We start from the raw sequence: 18,878 nt of genomic DNA, 5'->3' as shown, positions 1-18,878 counted from the left end.
CTTCCCTCTAACCTTGTTCTATGCTCCTGTCCACTGACAAGCAGATGAAGGCATTTGAGTTGTGCAGTCTAATACCAGAGGGAATGTCTTTGCTTTACACCTGAATGTATATATATATATGAAGGGGATCTGCTCAGGCTTAAGCATTTGAATGACTGTGTGTTAYTCAGTGCCTGTGAGGGGATTGCTTAGGTCACAGATGCTCACAGGAGGAAGGATGTAGGGTTCTACCCCATGTACCCCATGACAGTGAAGTTCAGCTGACTAAGGAACTCTTGTTTTTTCCCTGTTCAGTGCTGTCTTGTTGCTCACTTTCCTTGTTAAGAGGCAACTCCTCCCAAGATTGCACAAGCTTTATGTGTTGGGCCCAAACTTTTCTCTCAACAAAGCCGGGAGCAAAACCTCCACTCCATGGTACAGGACAGGGAGCCCAGGCTCCACTGTGCCTCCAGCTCTCCAGTGAAATCCTCCTCAAATTRCCCTTACAAGCCATTGCTTTCCTTGGAGGTGCTCAGGACCAGATTCTGCTTGCCTCTTAAAACCAAGCAAACCCCCTACCCAAGCCAACATAATCCTTGTTRTCTGGAGCAGCAACTGCAGCATAGCATCCCCTCATAACAGGGGACTTTCMACACACAAACCTTAAAATTTTCAAAGCTGCAGTGTGAGAGGACTTTTTAGCCCTAAGTTGGGTGAATGGCTGGTCCCATGAGCTGACTCCCTTCTTGCCTCCTGTAAATCTGCAGCCCTGTGCCTGAGCATAGCTGGGGTTTGGCACACTAACGCTCCACCTCTGCATTGCTGGGAGAGGCCACTGAAAATATACAATCCCCAGACGGGAGCGATTTAGTGAAATTAAAAACAGACAGGGGGCATTGAAACAAGGAGGTGTCAAATGTTCCCCCTGCCCCACCAAGATTTTGATGTGGCTGCTATGTATACCTGTCTGTCTCCTCTTCACCGCTGTCTAAGTTTGAAAGTTAAAATGCACAGAAGGAGTGGAATTAGAGCAAAGTAACACACCCCCTCACCGACACACACATGCGCTTTTAATTGTGTGTTATTACCAGTTAATTTCAGCTTGTCCAGAGGCAGGAAGAAAACAGCCTATGGTGGGGCTTGGGCCTCCAGAGGTATTGTAAAACATAACATCCAAAGGCCTTCTTTGACTCCATTGCTTCCTCCAGCCCACAAAGAAWGTATTAATTCACATTGTTTGATTTTTCCAGATGCCTCTCCTTTCCCACTGTAGTCCTTCTGTTATTTCTTTTTGTTAAAAAATGTACTTTAATGCATGAGTGAGTGATAATGGTGCTGCCTTTTGGCAGAGAACAAGCAAGAGGAAAATTAAGAAGTCAAGATAGCTTTTTACAGTCCCAAGTAGCTGCACATCTCAGAATAAGAAYGCTTTATTTGAATATATCACAAACTTGAAGGCTTCAAGGGAATTACAGCATTGCTTGGGCTCACAGGAATTAAAGGGGGAGCTAAGGATGATTTTTATTACATAAGGATTTCAAAAGTTAAAAAAWCTTCATGTCCTCTTTTATAGTAGTAGTAATGGTACAGAATATGAAATAAAGGTGTCACTGAAGCAAAGAAACAAATTAAAAGCAAATTACTACCATACAGTATAAATCTACCACTGCCAAGTAGATTTGCATTTCTTTATTACTGGTGGGAATAGGAAAAATTCTAGGAGATAGAAGACATAATAKTTAAAGCATTAGGATTGTGCTTAGACTACCAGTATTTAAAAATACAGGGATAATTTGGGATTTGTGAACCATTGGGAATCTTTTCTGCACCCATTAAATTAATCAAATGGCAAGTAAAAATAAAATAGTAACAGGAGTATGTGAAAGGGAGTATGTGAGCAGACAAAGTTTGGTTCAGATTTTGTCAAATCTCTCTTTGCCTCCCTAATCACTCTGAATCTTTGCTCATGTCCACAGTAGGGTGGACAGAGGTGAACCAGAAACCCATTTCTTTAGACTTCCACTAACCTCTAAAAAAATACCACATGAAGCTAAGGAAAAAAAAAAAACCAACCCACAGCATCATGCAAGTTAAGCTGAATATTTCTATCAATCAAAACCGTCTGGAATAYAGGCAGCAAAGCACTCTTTATAGCTAGTGAATAAAAATTACTCACATAGAGATTAAATGGCCAGCTTTTACCAAAGTAAGAGGTTTACCATTGAGATGCTCCATTTATTAGGATCAGTGTCATTACTTACTGTACTACGATTACTGTATTGCTATTACTACAGTGTTTACTATACAATTGGGCAGTGTGAGTTAAAAATATGAGGGCATAGCCTTATTTTTTTTACTGTGTGAAAAGAGCATTTTGAAGAGGTTCATGTGGATGCARATGGATCAATAATTTAATAAATTWAAYAAASAGTAATAAAATGGCAGCTAAAATTCAGAGTTGATAAAATATTTATATAGCTATGAAGGAAAAAATCACCCACTTTTTTCAAAGACTTTTTAATTTAAGCACTGATTTAGAGAGGAATACTAGTTGGCAGTTCATTGAGATGCTCTATTAACATGAAGATGTGGGTTAAAACCCTTGATGGGATTTAATGGGATATGGAGCAGAACAGCAGAATGCTCTTACGTAAATCMCTGCCACCACTTCACCCAGCACTGCATAGGTGGGACTGGCTGTTCTGTCTGCAGAGAGAGAGAGAGCATTTGAAAATGAACTCAGAAATTACTCTGACTCAGTGGCAGAGAAATTGGAAAGCTGGGATTTGCTTTTCTCTGAAATAGAGAGAAAAAGAAAGGGACATGATAAAAGTAGAGAAAATAATCAGTGTTCCCTGTAACACACAGCAAAAAAGGGGACACTTGATGAAAATGAAAGGCAGCTAAGTCCAGACCACTAGCAGGCAAGTTTCCTGCTTCCTGAGAGCTCACACTGACTCTGGCTTTGCCAGAGGATACCAGAATTCAACAACAGGAATTCAGTGAAGTCTGAAGAAACACTGAGCTTTCTTTTGGGCAATAATGCTATCTGCAGTTACAACAATTAATGCCAAGAAAAAGAATATTAGAGAAAAATATAGGAACTTGTAATGCAAGCCAGCACTCATTGTTTTAGGGATTATTTTGCAATCTTCATTGGACTGTTGTCAGGGCAGGTAAAACATCAGGTTGTTGTGAGCTCTGTCAGATATGGGATAGTGAGCGGATGCATTAGGCTTGTACAGAAAAGCAATTTTCATATTATTGTCCTGTCTAAATACTAAATATACATTTTTGTTGGGCCATCTGATAGCAATTGTCAGTTTTAACAGTAAAGGCTTTCCTCTTGTACTTTGTAGTTCATTTTTGTAAAGAAGTAAATAAATGGAATTTTCCAGATGGAATTTTGAGCATGATTTCTATCTGACAAGCTACCGACAAATACATATGGATATTTTTAATTACTATCCTCATTTTAAAATCAGACCGGTTCATTAAATGATGGAAAATGGCTCAGGAAAGAGAGCAGTGCTTTAAGCCTGCTGCTGCTCCTGGAAAATGGTTCAGCAAAGCCAGGCAGTGGTTTAAGCCCCCAACTTCTGCTCCTTAACTTTTTACAACGTACAGGATCTGGGATCCAGACAGATAGGACACTTGGTATCTTTTATTTTCTTCAAAYGCTCTGTATTTAAAATACTACTCCAGTGGTTTCTGACAACTGCTTAGGGCAATTTTGCTTAGCCTAGCGGAATGTCCTGGAAACTACTGGCAATGATTTAGCTCCCAAAATTGGAACACATTTAGCAGAGACAGAAAGCCTATGAACAAATAATGGACAAATGCCAGAGTAAATAAATGTGGTTCATGAGCTGTGGTCAGAAATGTCTCTCTTTCAGTATGCAGTGCAAATCTTTTGCCAACATTTACCATAAAGTTATTACACAAAGCAGTTTTTCCTCTCAGTAAGACAAACTCAATGAAAGACTGCTYCTAGTCTAGCAGCCTGCCATTAGGGCTGCGATAGCCTGTCATGCCACGAGGAAACCTGTGTGCAGTTGGTTTGCTTCAAGCTGCGCTTTTGATTTTGTTACTCGGGCTTCTGTGCAAAAAAAAAGAGAGGCAGCAAGAGAGAGCCTCCCTCCCCACAGTTCAACACTCCTTCAGGAGACTGTGGAGAACCACAGGGCAAATTTCAGGCATCTTGTCTCCCAAGCTCACCTCTTGGCCTGGCTGCACAAGTCCTCTGMAAGCACTTTCTGGGATTGTCATTATAGAGAGAGGCATTACAGACATCACCACTACCCAAGAGCATCACCTTCCTTTTYAAATGCCCCATCAGTGGCTCCAAGAGAGGAAAGGGCAGGCATAAATCAACACCAAGCTATTGCCAATGCTTCTTCCTGAAGCTCCTTCTCCATGTATTGTAGGATTATTTTAGGTATTTGCATTATCAATAAATGGTGGTTGCTGGACATGGATTGAAGKGGACAGGACTTCTGCTGTCCTCTGTGTCTTTGGAGAAACTGACTGATGTCATCTTCACAATTCTGCAGAGGAAATCAAGGAATTTTCAGAGCCTCTCTGTGCCCATAGGAATCCTGACTCCAAAGCTAAACAGTCAGAGATGGCTGGGTTTGGCTGTTCTCCCACCAAAATGGACCTTCCCATCTACAAACCTCCCATGCAAGAGCAGGAGGAAAAGAAGTTTGGTGGAAGGATTTGGTCACACTCRGGCACTTTGAGGTTGAACCAACTCCAGGGTAAAATAATTGAGGGGACCAAGATGACTTTGTTCTGTTCTGCATAGTTTTCCTTGCACTAATAACTGAAAATGCAGAAAGAGAGACCAAATGAATCTCTGTGTGCTGCCTGTGGATGTTAAACCTCAGTYCAGTGTATCAGCCCAGGTGTGATCCCACATGGAACAATTGTCAGCTCCATCCCTTTGCATGTCGATGGGAAAGCAGCTGGTTGAAGAATTTTTGAATTTGAATTTTTTTAATTTTTGTTTCAAATCTTGCCCCACCTCTCCTTTCACACACAAAGATATAAAACCACACACAGTGCCCCAATATTTAGAGAAGCATGTGAGAACAAAACAGGAATCCTAACTGAAATAGTTAATGGGAATTTCATAATTTACAGCTTTATGAAATCCTTAATAAATGCTGTTCTAGTTTTCTGGATTTTCACCACTGTCAGGATCCAGGCAAACAGAGCTAAATGATTTTGATAAAGCCAGATGGAAGCTGAACTGAAGTTACAGGGAAAAGCTGTCCTGCTTTTGAAATTTGGAATATTTCTGTATATGAAAATATCTAAATCTACCCAAGCATTCTCTAACAGGGATTGAACAAATTTGCTGTACTCTAACCCCATTCCTTTAATGAACATGCATCATTCTGTGCTGTGCCCGGCAGATGTAATAATAGCAATGTCTGGTGAGCTTCTGCAAGRAGCCCTGCAATGAAAGCACCTTCCCCTCCCGCCAAGTTAAAAGAGAACAGGCTGACATGTATTGGAAATGCACGGGCAATATAATGATAGCAAATTGCTTTGAAAAGAAAAAGGTTCCGTGGCGCACATGTCATTTCAATCCCCAGCTCGGAGGCAGTGCTTCAGCTCCATCCTTTGTGTCTCCCTCCAGATCTACCCCCTCCCTCACCCCTGTCTTTGGGGAGAGCACTCCCCGCACTGTAGATCAAAAGCAGCGTCTTCACTACAAAGCAGGAGAGAGCTCACGAGTCCGAACTCCCCCCAGCTCAGAAAGTGGCAGCTTTGTTACTCTCTTCATCAYTCTTTTAAGAGCACATTGGAAAAATTCATTCCTTTTGGTCCCTCCTGATGAATTCCTCTGACTGGGACATTCCTGCTAGTGCCTGTTTCCCTGTTCAGCCCTGTCCGGGCTGTGCCATGAGGCTTTTGTCACAACAATGGTTCTTCTGAGATGGTGACAGAACATCATCTAACACCCAGGAAAATGGGGCTTAGCCATTATTTCTAGAATATATTTAAGCCCTTTGGGAGGTTGCTATTGAAAAGGCCAGGGATGCTGGCTTATTTTTTTAATTCTGATGTCTAACAAAATATAAAAGTTGTCTGCTACCCTGAGGAGGAGCTTGGTTTTCAATACATTGAGTGGGCTGCTACCGTCGGTCTGGAGCTGTCAGGCATGAAGGGAGGATCATGTTATCCCCTCATTTATCCCTCTGGACACTTTTCTCACCCACTGTCTACTTCCTTGACCCCCAGGTTGTGTTTGTGCAATTCCAAATGCATTTTACAAAGTGCTGTTTTTATTTTTGCTCAAAACTTTTCAGCTTTTTCAGCTGTGTGAAATAACCCCAATTGCGAAATGGTGTAAATCACACTCATCCACCTTTCTGATGTGCAATGCGGTCAGAGTATCTGGACATTGTCAGGGCATTGTAGCTCATATCCCAGGGTGACTTTGTTATAAGAAAGGAGTTTAATTTTTTCCTCTTTTGTAACCTTGTGAAATTTCCACATTAAAAAGCAATCACATCTTTCAAACCAGCAATGATTGTGTTTGGCATCATGGCTGCAAACCCCCAGTGTGCAGGGCTGAACTTGTTTTCACTAAAATGAAATCAGCTTTCAAAATAAATGATCTGCAACTACATTATATCCCCCAAATCTTATAATCCTATTAACAGAGTTGATTTTTTTCCTTTTTTTTTTCCTTTTTTTTTTTCTTTTTTTTTTCCCCATTGCCACCAGACTGACAAGATTGGCTCTGTTTCAAGGGGTGCAAACAGAAAGTTACTTGAGGATGTAGCCAAGACATGCACTGCGAGCTGAGGACCAGCCCTGCCAGGGCCTGTGGTTAGAAGCTCTTAACRACTATTGTAAGCCCTTAAATATAATCATCTGTATTTCACCTCCACCTAATGTACTTCATGTGTAGCATGTTTATCTGTTCTCACAGGCTTTCAAGAGACTCAACAAACAGCCCTGTTTGCAGAAGAGAGAGAGGAATGGGTTGCCTTGGCTCTCCCAATGAATGAGGCTTCTATCAAAAATGACACGGCGGTGCCACTGTGGTGAAGGGAAATGTCTCCAAATTAGCCTGGGCAAAAATCTCTTTGCCAGAAGTGGAAATTACGTGGTAATATCAAAAGGCAACTTTACTTATCTGTAATTCCAGGTTTCTGTGCAAGTATTTTTTTTGGAAGAAAGTCAGAAGGACTCAATCTTGTGCTGCTTTTGCTTGTCCTGCCCCCTGTGCCCTTCCCGTGAAGGGGACCGGGGCCCCCTCCTCTCACAGGCACGGTGCACCTTGGAGTCACTTTGCTGTCTTAAACCCTGACTAAAAAGGTGCAATAATTGGCCCAGGAGGCAGAAATCCTYGTGATCATGGCAGAAGTTTTATATTCCTTTTGGGGTCAGGAGAGAATACACAGAAATTGCTGAGAAGGAGCGTGGGAGGTTCCCTATGCCCCTGCAATGCTTGTGTGACAATGTCTGTYTGGGGGTTGCACTCGCTGAAAATTGAGCCCTCCATGCAAAGCCCACATTTCTGAGGGGTCACAGCTGCCAAGGGCATGGTGGGCCAGCAGCTGCTGTAGGCTGCCGAGTGCTAGGGTGCAGAATTTGTACTGATAAGGTGCTATTCCAGCTGCTCTTGGGGTGCCCAGCATAGCCTGGGGTGTGCATGCAAGCATGCATGGGCTCAGACAGCCCTGGCCCTCCCAGACACCTTTTACTGCAATGAAATGCCGAGTGGGGAATGTAAACATTGCCTTTATTTTGTAACATTTTCTTGGTTCATCAGGACAACAGTGGTTTCCTTAGGCTGGGGATCTGAAGCTGGCAGGGCCCTGCAGCTGCAGGAGCGTGGGTCTAGGCGCAGAGCCTCTGCCAGAAGCTCAGTTGCAATAGCAGCTGCTGCCTGTCCCAGCACTGCTGCTCCCTCCCTTGTTTGCTAAGCGGCTTTRTGACAGCTTTATGTGAAATTTAAAACCATAAAGTAAAAACATTAGATTATGGAGTAAATAGGCACAGTCCTCTTGGTTAAAACATAGCACCTGCTTTTCCTCTCCTTCTGCTGACACTGTCAGCTGAAATATATTTTTTTTAGAAACTCTATGATTAATAAATCACATCAGGACAGATCTGCTGCCACTGAAAGCTGGGAGAGATGTGCTGCTGATGATGTGGGGAGCCCCTCAATCAGTATTGCAGTCCCAGTTTTTCAAAAAAGCAATGCTGAGATTCCTGGAGTAATAAGCTTGGTTTAAAAATCAGGAGATTTTTAAATCTAAGAAACAGAGACTTTATTTTATCTGAGTTTTGATTTTTAAGCCTSTAGAAGATTACATGGCTGAGCTCTGCTTCGTGACAAAGAAGATTTGAGGCTTCAAAAAGTAAACAAAGGAAAGATGATATTCTGCCAGATCACTTCTGCCAGGAGCTGGGATTTCGCAGGGCAAAATATTCCAAGATTTGTGACAAAATCTCCAGAGCTACAGCATAAGTATATCCACAGACCAGTCAAAACATTTCCATGTAGCTGCAACAGTAAAATTGCTGTTTAAGCAGGTAATTTCAGGACCAGACTCAAAAATTATTACAGCCTCTTCCACTATTATGGTTTTAATAACCGCACATTCCATGCCAATTGCTGTYGGGATGTTGTTAGCCTTCCAGTAACAAATAAACATACCTGCTGAAGACACAGCCAAACTGCATCTGTTCACTACATTCATTAAGTGCTCCTCAGYTTTAGGACCAGATACTGAAACTAATTACATGAATAAGGTACAGATTTGCCTACATTTTCTCCAGTGCACTCTGCTTAGGTATGGCTTCTTTTCTGACTGCATCTTTTATTAAAATATAAAGTTAGATTTGACAAGCATTCATAGGCATCGCAACAAATCTGCTGTGGACTTGCCACGTTCCACTTACAGACATCCTGGTAAAATCACAGAGTAGATTTGTTTGGAAATAACATCTAGAGAGTGTCTGTTGCATAGTTTCTTTTGGTTTTACAAAAGAAATTATTCAAAAGGCTGTCTAGTTTTAAGTACTGAAAGAGCTCTTAATTTCAGTTATATCATGACAAACAACTCATACTGTGTTTAAAACAGAGCAGATCCCTCCTCTGTCATTGCCCTCATTTTCAGGGGGTCCAGACCACCTGAAATCTGAATCTGCTAAACACTGTCAYGCTTTCCTGACTCCCATAGCACTCYCTTCACCTTAATRCTGGAGWGAGCAGAATGAGTGCAGACTGTTTTGTGCAGAATTRAGCATTTGGATAAATATCCTGCTGAACTGGAATCTTTCTGGGAAGGGCTGGATGTGAGAAATAAAGAGCGATGCCAGTCCTGAGGTTGTATAATCTTTTTCTTTCAGAGCTCTTCGCCATCCAAGGATTGGAATTGTTGTAATAACAATCTCATGCCGGCAGGCAATGATTTGGGGAGAAATCTAGGTGAGATTTGGACARGAGCAAGGGAGACTAAGATGTATGAGTTTCACTTTTTGTTTGGGATTGGGTAAACGCTGATTCTTAAGCAGGTATGATAATGTCACTGTATACTCTAATTCCTAACTACTGAGATTTCACCATAAACAATGGTAGAAAAAAGTACTGGAATAATTATGAAAAATATACTGACATTTTCCTTTTAAGAAATTTCAACTTTCTTTTTTTTTCCTGAAGAAACAGTTTTCTAAGGCAATTTACTCAGACAATAATAGAAGTGTATTTATGTAGCTGAAAAGATTAGTAACTCTCCAGAGAGAAAACAACAGATTCCATCTACCCATCAGGAAACTACCACAACTTGCAGCTGCAGAGCGAAAGAATAAGAAAGATCTGCTGAGAGAAAGAGYTGGTGCCAAGAGGAGCTGCCTTGTGCCCCAGCTCACCAGACTGTCCTCTTCTGGCAGCCCCTCTGCAAACCTTGACTGCAGAGCATATGAGCTACAAGTCCAATGGCTGGTGTTTGCATTGCAGAAGTGTTCACTCAGCACAGCATAAACTTATAAAGTGCTCTCCAAACAGGCGGAGGGCTCGATGAAGTTTCCTCTCCAGTTGTTCCAAAGTCCCAGCCAAAAATCTCAGCGRGATTTCCCGGAGGAATTGCAGATCAAGCGCAGCAGAGCTGCAGCCAAACACCGAGGCTGGAGGTTTGTGTGTTTGCCTCTTTCTTCTGCGGACTCCTGGGTCAGACCCCACTTGTTGTGGCTTAGCTGAGACTGTCACTAACCCTTCTTGGCCACTCTCACCTTAGCCCATGCTGTGATCTCCTTTCCCCTGTCAGCTCTCTCACTGCAGCCTTACCATCTTTCATTGTTTGAAAGGGAACCTCAAAAGGGTAATTTTAAAGGCTCAGTGCCTAGAGCCTCTTAATTGCATGATAATCTCAGCTTTTGTATAGAAAGAAATGTGGCTAAGCCCTCATGATGGTGGGGAGCAGATTGTACATTTGAATCCTTYGGGATTGCAGAAAGCATATAAAAATACCTAGTGTGTATATATATATAAATAAATAAATATATATATATATATGCTTAGTTTTATGGTTTGGAGGTGGAAGACTAGCATTTTACAGCATCTCCMAGTTGGCAATAGCATACTTGGTTTCCAACAGACTGACTTTCCTTCTCTCGGCCCTTGTTTATTTTTGCAGCCTGATGTACTTGTGGCTTGGCAAATAAGTCTCTCTGGACCATTGTAATACTTCATTGGTGCACATACAACTATTGGGACAACAGCTGTAAACCAGAAGTGAATTCTTATTTTCTTTTTGTTTCATACTCTGGCATGGTAGATATTATAACCTTGGTATTTTCTGAAAAGACAACAAAAAGTCTTAYATTTCCTGGTATGAAAATTATGGGTACAGAAAACAAACACCTCCAATCAGTGGCCTTTTAACCTAATGGCTCTTTCTAGGGTGGATGACTTTAATACCTTTCTGTGCTTGCAAGGCCACRTATTTCTTTCTGATTCTTACTCTAAATACAGGGGTCATGTCAGGCCAAATATGATTGTCCTCAGCTAGATTTTATCTGCTTTCAGYGATAGGAGAACAGGCTTCCAAGAACTCTGTCTGGAAGGCTCACTACCTTTCTGTAGTTTTCTCATTTATAGAGCTGTGGTTTTCTTTGCTTTTCTCCTTCTGTTTCCAACATATGATAGTGCTTTTAGAGATGACAACAAAAGTCAGTTCTTCACTGCCAACACACACAAAATACCAGTGAGCATCCAACGGTGCTGATGARGGAGAGAGGGGAAAGCTCTCTGTGCCTCACATGGGCTTTGTGCTCAGGARTGACATTGGGAATCCTTCAGAGGATTTTACATGTCACATTTCCACCCTACATCCAAAATGAGAGGACTGACTTATCTGTTGTTGTTTCTGGCTTTGTAGACGTCAAGGTATTAGTACAGAGCAGCTTGCTGGAATACAAAGACCTTCTTATATTTTGTCCCATCTCATAAATTGTTGTGCTTCAGAGAAACYCTTAGATATCCAGGCATGATAAAATGGGATCACAAAGCATTCAAATGACCTAAGGGCCTGCTACAATAACCCTGCTAAATGACCCTGCTACAATAGCCGAAAGAGATGCCTATTGTAATCTGTCATACATCCTTGAGGTCAGGAAAGCAGTGACCAGACCGCATCAGCTATAGACTCATAACATGAAAAAAAAACCCATGACAACCAAAAGTAACACTGTATAAAACAGTAGATATCTTCTAATGTAAACATTACAAACCCATCTAGAGAGAGGACTGCTTAGCTAGAGATGATAGGGATTCTTCTGTAGTCCTTATGCTTGCACCCTCTGCCACTCACCAGCCTTGGTTCTTTCCTGAGGGAGATTTCAAGGCTACTAGTCAGGCTGAAAGCCAGGGCARGAGTTCATGTTGAAACCTAYAAACYGGMACCAGAGRACCAGGGGTGAAGGTTTTAATGGATGTACTTTTAAACTGCTGTCATCCATAATTTGAATTGCATGTTATAGGAATTACTGTAGCAAGAACCATGTAAAGCAGTGAAGCACAWGTCTTAGGGGAAGCAGTGCAAGTGCAGCAGTGACCTGACCTGAGCTGGCTCTGGTGCCCAATGACACACATTAACAAAACACCACCTTTCCTGTCCTAAGTGACCCCCATGACAGATGGAACCCAAAGTCATGGGGACTAAATGAACTCAATGGACATTTTGTGGACACTTCATGGGCGTTTTTTAAGTATTTTATAGGGATGGTCCATAGACTAAGGGAATGCTATCTAAGGATGGGTTGGTGAGGATGTATTGGAAGGTGTGGGATCATGATGTTAATGGTATGGAATAAGGGACGGAGAATGTGCTGGTTTTGGCTGGGTTAAAGTTAATTTTCTTCATAGTAGCAAGTACAAGGCTGTGTTTCCGATTTCTTCTGGATAATAAACACAGGGATGTTAATAAGCACAGGGATGTTTAACTGTTGCTGAGCAGGGCTTGCACAGAGTGGAGGCYTTTTCTGCTTCTCACCCCACCCCACCAGCAAGTGGGCTGTGGGTGCACAAGGCGTTGGGAGGAGACATGGCCAGGACAGCTGACCCAAGAAACATCCCTTAACATACGGTATGATGCTCAGCATATAAAGCTGTGGGAAGAAGAAGGAAGAGAGGGATGTTTGAAGTGATGGCTTTTGTCTTCCCAAGTCATTGTTACATGTGATGGAGTCGTGCTTTCCTTGGGGATGGCTGAACACCTGCCTGCCTCTAGGAAGCAGTGAATGGATTCCTTGTTTTGCTTTGCTTGCATGTGCAGCTTTTGCTTTGCTCATCAAACTGTATTTATCTCAGCCCATGAGTTTTCTCACTTCTACCCTTCTGATCCCATTCCCCACCCCACTGAGGGATGAAGYGAGGGGAGAGAGTGAGCAGCTGTGTGGGACTTAGTTGCTGTTAAACCACAACACAYTCCTTCACTAGGTTAGCAGTGCTTTGTTCTCTGCATTTTTCTTGCTGTTTGTTATTTCCTGAGCATGGAGTGCTGCAGAGACACAGCTCTAGTGGTTGAACAGCAGCCACAGAARGAAAGGAGGATATCCCTGAGGGTGRCACTGGACTCTAAGASAGGTGTGATTTATGGAGACAAACTCCCTTCCTGCCAGAGTGCTGGGAGGAAAGCAGACCCTAGTGTTGCTGGAAAACATTCTGAGAAGTCTCAGTAAGTGATTTCTTGGCCTCAATGTGGGCTTTTTTTCCCCTTAAAGGTACAATTTAACACTTAAAATATGAATTACTTTGTTCAGGAGWTTTTGCCTTATGCCTTACACATGGATAGCCCTTAATAAAATAAAGTGCTGCCTCTCTTCTTCTCTGCTCCCCACTTTTTTTTYCTTTTCTTGTTGATTGTTTGTTCTCACTTCAGCTGCAGCACTCAYACACCTTCACTCACCTCTTAATCTTCCTCTGTAATAACTTCTCCCTTTGAGTTCTTCATTTTCAGTGCAAAAATCTATGTGGAAAGTGACACGACAAAAGCAGGCCAACTGGAAGGAAGGTAAAGCTGAAAAGGCATGGGATCAGCTGTCTTGGCTTTTGTTCAGTGCTTATTTATTAAAAGCCTCTGTATTTAAAACATAGAAGAAGCTTCTGTAGAACGCACCACCTCCTGCACCAGATAATCCAAGGCTCCTGAAACCGTAGTTGATAAAGGTGGTTTAAATTTCATACGAAGTATGCTCAATTTTTAAGTTGTTCATTAATTTTAGATGGAACTTCTCATCATTTAACATTTAACTGCTTGTCATTTGTTACTACTTCAATTAAGAAATTAGCTGAGATCTGACACTGAGTATATAAGGRGGTCTTCCCAAAGAGCTTCAACTCTAGATACACAAGACAGCACCAGCTGGGAAAGGAAGCAGAGAAATAAATAGATGTAGGACTTTGTCCTAGGAAAAATGGCAGAACAGTAGCAGTGATGTGATGAGAAACTGAGTCTCTTAGCACCTAAGTCAATGCCCTTTTCACTGGGCTACAGTAATAACAGCAATGAGTCCTGCTAACAAGGAGGTAATTTTGGTATTCATAGCAAGATTAACCAACACACCATGTCCAGCAGAGACAACTCAGAATTTATATACACAAAGGGCACATTTGTTACAAATTCACTGAATCCTTTTAACCTTTTTCCATTTATGTCTGAATATTAACRCTTGGAAATATGCAGAACTAGGGCTTAACAAGCTAGAAGAGTTAGATTATGGATGTTACTGTGCTCCTTCAATTTCATTAAATGGCATGCAAGGTAATTATCAGTCATTGAGTTTCCCCTCCTTGGAGACAAAGCAAAGGGGCTCAATTGCTGCTGCAAAATCCAAGAGGAAAAAAGAAAACAGATAGTAAGAAAAAAAAAAAAAAAGGTAAAGGAAGCATAGTGCAGGTGAACTGCTCCAAAGGGACTATCTGCCCATGCAGCCCTGCAGAAGACAAGCAGGACTCCACATGGACATGAGTGAGTCTTAACATTCACTAACCAGAGAGAGTAGAACTAAAGTCTTGAATGTGACAGAAGGAAAATTAGTATTTCCTCACCTTCCTTCCTCTTGCAGATGAGGCAGAGAAGGACACCAGATTGCTTGGTGGTCTGGCTCACAGAAGGGCTGGGGTTCATTTTCAGCTTGAACAAGTCCCGGAAAATGTCCTCTGTAAAGACTTTGAATGCTCMATGTGGGAAAGCTGTGCCAGGTGTAGAGACTCCTGTTTGTATGATCTGATTTTGTCCAGGGAAYACTTGGAGCAAAACTTTGTTTTCAAATAGCAATCATCTAACTGAATTGCTTTTCTGCTAGTGGTAATGGTTGCTTTCTTAATGAAAAGATGCATTTGAGAATAAAGCCTTGTTGGTGGTTTTTTTGGGGGCACAACTAAAATTTTAGAGCATTTCCAGATGATCATTGTATGAACAATATTGTAAGGAAACCAYCAGGTTTTGGACATGAAGTTTCAATGTCTTCACAAAGGAGAGCCATCACAATTTGCCTGTGAGGARATTGGAGGGGCAGGGCATGGCCACCTACTCCTGGATGTGGCTCCCTTTTGTTTGTCTGTTTCCTTTTCTTCTGGCAGGTCATTAGTTACAATGACAAAAGTAGTTACCAGATACCTTGRAACAGGCAGATTGCACAGCAGTGCTGAGGAATCCAACAAGATTTCCAAGAGTCTTTTGTCTAACCCCCTTATGTGCCCAGAGCACCTCATTAGAGCTGCCTAATCTACGGGCACAATGTGTCAGGAAAACTCCAGCATTGTCATCAGGTGACCTGGATGACCCTCCAGATCTACTTCCCTTGTGTATTTGGTCATTCTGAAGCCCACACCTGAGCATGCTGTAGCACTGCTAAAAACTCAGCACAGACAGAGCCACGTGGGATCTGCATTTGGATGGAGCAGTCTGGAGACATGGGATAAATGTCTACAATATGCCTTCTTTTCTAGAAGGAGCTGATCATCTTGCAAGACCCCAATGGCACACCAAAGCATTTTGRCAGAAATTCAGAGCAGAAACTTATATCCTGACAAGATAGGGAGACAGGGAGAAGGTTGCTAGAGATATCTGAGTAGGTCAAACAAACACAAGGAGGAGTAAACCAAAGAAAACTTCTCTTCTTACATGTCCTTTCTCTGCATGTTTTTTCTGAGACCATTTGTTCAGCTGCCCGTAGGAATTAGAATGTAGATATCTGACCCTGAATTCTGGCCTGAGGACCTAAAACCACTATTTGTACCACTTGAAACACAGTGGCATCTTGTCATTGTAGCTAAGATTAAAGCCCRTTTCCAAAGATGTGTCCCGCTGATCTTACAAGTGTTACATTTCTCAATGTCTCAACACAAGGTGTTTCCCATCTGGAATTGGCTCCTGTATCTAATGTATTTACTGTGGAAAGATGGACTAGACCAGTAAGAAGAAGGGATACAGTTCAAATGCTCAGCTGGCACATGCCCAGATTTCATTGTCTATGTATAAATAGCCCTGAAATAAATGCTTGAACCAAAATTGTGAAGCTTAGTTGAGGGCAGTATCAGGATCCAAACCTAGGACTGCCTAGGAATTTCATGGCTGGTCACTCTGGTGAGTCGCCCTATTGACAGAAGAAAGTTAGGAGAAAAAGGCAGATTTCCAGCTCTGATGCCTGTGTCAACCCTTGCCAGAAAGAACAGGCTTGTGGCTGTCACAGCACACTGGAAGCCCAAAGACCTTGGTTACCTTTCCTAACACTTGGACCTTGGGAATTTTCTTTATCCTTAGGACAAACAATATTTTCTCTCTGCAAATGGGAGACAATATTTCCCTAAACAGTAAKAATAAAGCCTGAATGATACTTCATTAATTTATAATAACTGCTATATTAAAATGAAATAGAGAAACAAAACCTCCAGTACAAACCTAGATAGTCTCCTCAGTTTAAACATAAATTTCTGTGTCCATATTACTTCCTTGAAGTTAGAACTCCACAGAGAAGCCAGCCAGGGTGGTCCTGATGTGGTCCTAATTCTGGGTTTGTGGGGTTTTCTTCCAAAAAAGAAGTATTTCTTCTTAATGTATTGAAAACCACCTACAAAAAGAACAACATGCCCTTGTGTTTCCATTAAAAAAAAAGAGATGTATTCATAAAACACAGATGACAGGCAGCTTTCCTGTAGTCACAAGTCAGCGTCTTCAAACACTAACATATGTTATTTGCTAAAACCAAATATCTAAATTCAGATCATTTTTGTCTCAAGACTACTCTTATTATTGACTGAAAATATGACAACTTCTTCATCAGCTCTCAGATCTAATTTTAAATAGATTCAAAGTACATCTGAATGTYGTAAGATCTCTCAATTTCTTTTGAGCTGATTTTTCTTGTACATTCAAATTCTCCTATAAYTAAAATTCACTGTTATTATATCCTCTATTTATGCCCATGTTATGTAACTGCCAGTGATCAATAGTATCTACCAGGTCAGCAGTCCCATCATAATTGCTTGGTTTATGTCAACAGTACTCATGATCCCTAACTGGGCTTCCATTCCAGCCCTGTTCAGGCCCACAGCATTAAAACATCTAACATCAGGCAAGGATGGAGCCATAATAGCCAGTAATGCTAAAGCACAAATAAGATTAAGTTTATAAATATCAAATTTCAAAGCAGCTTCAAAACAGCATATATCAGAGTCATGGAAAGAAAGAATTTTTCTGATTCATCATCAGCTCCAAAGAATAAAAAGCCTTTCTGACCACTTAAATGAAATATTCTGTTTGATCCCCGAACGAACTGTTTTATTTTGAAATTGAGATTTWAAAAAATGTTTTCAATTTTATTTCAAAGTAAGCTGAAAGGCATCTCAAAACAAAAAGTTGTTTTTGCAAAGAAACACAAAGTCTTCATTTTTGAAAATGTTAGAACAAAAGATTTTAATTTTGAGGGAAGTTCTCCTCAGTTTTGTATGTGAAAATAAGTTGGTGAAGAGGGGCATTCCTGGAAAGTTTTAGTGTTGACAAATCTGCATTTTTCATSCAGCAGAGTCCTGGTGAAAAAACAYTGCCCACTCTAATTGGCCCATAATTCCATAAATCAGCYGCCATTCCTTTCCTTTCCCAATGAAATTTATATTTTGAAGGCAAATGCAGAGCTTCTCATGGGAGGAAGACAGCCCTCAGCAGGACAATCTCCTGAACACCCACATGTGCAAACCCAGGATGAGCCATCCTGCACCGCGAGCTGCTGACGTCGCATTGACTCTGTGGGAATGATGCAACTCGAACCAGAGCCTCAAGTTACATGACAGTTTTCTGTCAATRCAAGGTCATTGAAAATGTTTCATATTCTATAGTGAGACAGCTAAGCCATCAGCTGATGTCATTGAAGTTTAGCTAAGGCAGTTGGGTTTCCCATCGCCCTTAAAGACCTGCTGGTGCCACAGGAGCTTGGAAGGACAGCACTGCAGCCTTAGACTTGTGACACTCCTTCCCRTGTGTCAGCTGTGGGGATCCTACAGAGGGTACAAACCCCAGCCTACTCAAGAAATGTCAGATGCTGCAGCCTACCTGCTTCATTGTACATAATTAAACCATTAGCTTCTTAACTAGGCCTAATGTAACTTATAAAAAACTTCAGGATTAGCTCTTTTTTTTTTTTTTTTTTTTTTTGGAATTACACTGATTACTATCCTTGAACCAAACACATTTTGAGATAGGATGAGTTCTGTATTTTCCACAGATTTGGCAGCTGGTGGAAAATTGTTTCTTCCACTGACTTGAAGAACAGAAGGATACTTTCTAAGGATGGGGTGTAAGACATTTCTTGACTTTCAAAGCCAAGATGAGGGAATTACTTTAAAAAAAAAAAGTAACAGAGTTCTACGATTGGTATATACTGTTTTTCATTTGAGACTCTGAAAGAGAAAATCATACCTACCCCTTCTCTACAGAGGCAATGCTTTCACAGCAGTGTTTCATGCTGAGCATGTGTGTGGGTGTGGATGTTCTACTGGAAGGTTTAGAGAAGAAATTCTGTAGCAATCACACTGACCTCGCAGGGCAATAGGCAACAACTGCCTTTCAGATTTGTTTCTTTCCCTGGTTCCACTGTGAAATACTTTATCTTATTTGTATCTGAAGATCCATTGTGAAGAAGATTTAGAGATTTCAAAACTATCAGCTTCTTGAGTGAAAGAAATGCACGCTGTGCTATTGGATTCTTTGCACCGTTATAACTCCATTTCTTATCATCCCTCCTGAAAAGATTTGGTTTGGTGCTGGGCAGTCTGAGAACCACAGCTTTGATCTGTAATTTCTCAATGTGTGCAGAAGGAATGACTATGTACTTACAGGTTACAAACTGGAGGTTAGGGATAATATCCAAAA

This window comes from Malurus melanocephalus, unplaced genomic scaffold (genome assembly GCF_030028575.1).
Source record: "Malurus melanocephalus ecotype Western Australia unplaced genomic scaffold, MMel_1.1 scaffold_130, whole genome shotgun sequence".
NCBI lineage: Eukaryota > Metazoa > Chordata > Aves > Passeriformes > Maluridae > Malurus > Malurus melanocephalus.
The sequence above is the reverse complement of the archived record's forward strand: the minus strand, read 5'-3'. Positions refer to the sequence as shown.